This window comes from Cynocephalus volans, chromosome 10 (assembly GCF_027409185.1).
Source record: "Cynocephalus volans isolate mCynVol1 chromosome 10, mCynVol1.pri, whole genome shotgun sequence".
In the NCBI taxonomy this organism is placed as follows: domain Eukaryota; kingdom Metazoa; phylum Chordata; class Mammalia; order Dermoptera; family Cynocephalidae; genus Cynocephalus; species Cynocephalus volans.
The window spans coordinates 94,516,025-94,520,062 of NC_084469.1; positions in this window are offsets into that span (position 1 = coordinate 94,516,025).

Here is a 4,038-nt window from a genome sequence, read left to right on the forward strand (position 1 = left end):
TAACCGCTCTGTTACCCGGCAACCGAGGCGCGGTGACACCGCACCCGGGGGCGTCCGCAGCCCGCCCCCTTCCGGCGCCCGCGGGGGGCTGGGGGGACCGTCCCTGGAGCCGCTCGAGGGCGCCACAGGCTCCTCCCCGGGGGGGGGGTGTGTCCCCCGGCCACCCCAACCCACCCCGCCATCCCTGCCCCGCTGGGGTCCAGTGCCCAGTCGTCCGACCTCTCATGCATTGAGTGCCTACTGTATGCGCTGTCCCCATTGAGAAGGGGGTTGGTGCTGGATGGGGAGGGAACTCAATGCTCCCGGGAGCATTGAGAAGCTGGGGATAGCTTTAGACTCCTCCGTAGGAAAAAGGCACTCCAGATCCCACCATCCGCAGAGCCCCGAAGCCTGGAGGCTGGGGTGGGGGCAGGACAGACCCTCCCCCAGGCATCTGCCCTCCCTGGGGTTTCAACTCAGTCCCGGCCCCGAAGAAAGCGGTGGCCGCCACCTGATGGCCGCCGCTGGTATTGCGCAGCCGGTGCAGCCAGCGTCCGCCCCAGGACCAGTGTGACCGCCGCCTCCCTGGTCTCCGGGTGACCCTCGCCCCATGTCTGTCTTCTCCGCAGCAGCCAGAGGGCGCCACTGAGCACCTGATCGGTCCCGTCCCTCCTCTGCCCACAGCCCTCCATGGCTCCCACTTCCCTCGGGGTAAAAGCCCAAGTCCTCCCTGCAGCCCTCTAGGCCCTGCACGACCTGCCCCGTCCCCTCCCTCTCTTCCCCTCGATCACTCTGCTCCAGCATGCCAGGCACAGTCCTGCCTTAGGGACATTGCACCTGCTGTATCCTCTGCCTAAATGCCCTTTCCCCAAACGACTACTTGGCTCCCTTTTTACCTTCTTCAAAACTGCTCAAATCCCATCTCCCCAGGACTACCCAGGTCAGCCCTTTCCGCAGCCCCTACGCTGCTTTACTTTTTTCTTCCCCATAGTGCTTTCCATTGGTATCACTATCTCACTGCTTTATGTCCTATATTCGTAGTCTCCCTTGTCTACAGTGCCACCTCCAGCAGGGTGGGGCTCTTTGCTTTGCTCATGGATGTTTCTAGCATCATCTGGCACTTAGTAGGTGCTCACTAAATATTTGCAGAATGAAAAACTGAGACCAGCTAGCGTTGGCAGAGCACTTGCTGAGTGCAAACTTCGAAATGATATTTCATTTCACAAGTACCCTTAGGAGCCAGGCTGAGGCATCCACCCTTCTTCTGCCAGTGAGGGAAAGGCTTTGAGAGACACACCTGAGTGAGGGGTCTCAACCCCAAATGCACAGTGGCCAGGTAGCCCCGGCGACCTGGGAGTGGACTGGGAGAGACAGTAGACAAATGGCACAGTCCTCCTTCCTGCACTCACAGGGGCTCCTTAGCAACTGCCAGCTGGTGGACCTGGTGTGACCGGCTGTTCATAGAGAAGCTGGAAGTCGAAATTATTATGTGCTATCTCCCCCCCAGCCTTTTTTTTTTTTTTTTTTTTTTTGGTGGCTGTCTGGTATTAGGATCTGAACCCTTGACCTTGGTGTTATGACACCATGCTCTAACTAACTGAGCTAACCAGCCAGCCTCCCCAATTTTAAAACATGGGCAACAAACAAATTTATATCATTTAAAAAACTGGTATGCAAACAAAACCGGTGCCCAAACAAACACATGTGCACAATATGTTCATAGCAGCATGATTCATGATGGCCAAAAGGTGGAAACAACCCAAATGCCTATTAATGAATGAATGGACAAACACAACAAAACACAACATAATCCATCCACACACTGGAACATTACTCAGCCATGAAAAGAAACGAGGCTGCCACACGCTACCACATGAATGGACCTTGAACACATCATGCTCAGCTGACAGATGGCAAACACAAAAGGCCACATAGTGTGTGTGTGATTCCATTTATATGAAATGTCCAGAACAGGCCAATCCAGAGACAGAAAGTGGATTCGTGGTTGCTGGGGGCTGGGGGAGGGGGTGAGGAGTGACTGCTGATGGGGATGGGGTTTCTTTTGGGGTACTGAGAATGTTCTGGAATTGGAATTAGTGGTGATAGTGGCACAATACTGTGTTTATATCAAATGCCACTGAATTGTTCACTTTAAAGTTGTGAATTTCATGTTATGTGAATTTCACCTCAATAAAAACAAAAACCACTGAACGAATGGAACACAGGATGGATTTGTCCAGAAGGTTTGTCCCGTTCACTACACTCCCCACCCCACAAAGCCTCTGCTTGTGTGTCTTGTTTCCAATCATTCATGTCTGACCCCAGTTATTAGACATTTATTGTTGAGTTTTGTCTACCCATAGAGTTAGACACATTAGAATTGAGGGTTCATTCAGTCCACACTCATTGATTCACCAAACAGGTCTGTGTTGTGAGTTCTGGGTCCGGCTGGGACCTGGGGTCCACAGGATCGTGACCCAAGGCCCCCCCCAGTCTGGTGGGGGATGGGTGGAGATGGACGTTCATAAATAACTACACTATCAGGCAATGAGAAGGCCATGAGGGCACGGTGATGGGAAATCCCCAGGGCAGAGAGTAGCTTTCTCCATTTGACAGACGTTAGCCATGGGACAGGCTTTGGACAAACACTTAGATCAGCTCTGCAGAGTCATCCCTGACCCATCCCAGCCCATCTGCCCCGTGTCCCTTATATATTTATAATTGTTGTAAAAACATACACAACATAACATTTACCATCTTAATTATTTTTAAGTGCACGGTTCCATGGCATTAAGCACATTCACATGGCCAGCCATTACCACCATCATCTCCAGAACGTTCTCCTCTTCCCAAACTTACACTCTGTCCCAATCAAACACTCAGTCCCCATCCCCTCCCCAGCCCCTGGCACCCCCCATTCTACTTTCTGTCTCTGTGGCTCTGACGGCTCTAGGACCTCCTGTGAGTGGATCACACAGTGTTTGTCCTTGTGTGTCTGGCTTATGTCACTGAGCACAGTGTCCTCGAGGTTCATCCACGTTGCAGCACGTGCCAGGATTTCCTTCCTTTTAAAGGCTGTGTAATATTGCTTTGTAGGAATGGACCCATTCATCCGTTGACAGACACTCGGGTTTCCACCTTTTGGCTGTTGTGAACAGCGCTGCTATGCACATGGGTGTACAAACATCTCTGCGCGACCCTGCTTTCCATTCTGTAGGGTATATACCCAGCAGTGGAGTTGCTGGGTCAAGTGGTAACTCTATGCCGCCGAACTTCCTGAGAAATACTCAGGCTGTTTTTCATAGCGATTGTCCATTTTACATTCCCACCACAACGTGCCAGGGTGTTCTTCCACCTTCCCATTGAGACGTGGGCCTGCCACACCAGACAGGGAGCCTCTCGTCCTGCCTTGTTTGCCATTCCTCTGTTTCAGTGTACCATCTAGGGAAGGACCTGGTATACAGCAGGCGTTTAATATTTTGTGAACAAATGTGTCAATGTGAACGTGGGGATTAGATTTCTGAAAAGAGTCCAGGCGGGAGAGATCAAGGCATTCATGAAGAGCCAACTATATACCAGGGCGAGGTGAGTTTCACGGTGTAAACACGGTAACGCACCTGTGGATTTCCCCGGTACAGGTTAAGACCCGCCCGCAGAACTCACCTCGTCCAGCAGACGGCGCTTTAAGGTGCTATGCTAACGACACGCAAATGAGATGCAAATGAGCCACAGCCCGGCCCAGAGGGGCTTTTTCAGGCGCGCCGTGGACATCCCAGGCGCCTTAGGGGCCCGGGCTTCAAGATGGCGCCGCCGCCGCCGCGGAGAGCCGAGCGGAGGCGCCGGCGAGGCTCCCAGACACCGCAGGCAGGGCAGCCCGCGCCCTCCATACCTCTTCCCGCGGCCGCCTGTCCCATCCCAAGGGCCCGCCCCCGCTTTCGGTCCCGGGGGAGTAGGTGTTTCTGAGCAGGCGCGCGGCGGGCAGCCCCTCCCGAGGTCCCTTGCGGCGGCGTCCCGGGGGCCTCCGGGGGCCTCGGAACAAGATGGCGGCGGCGGTGGCGG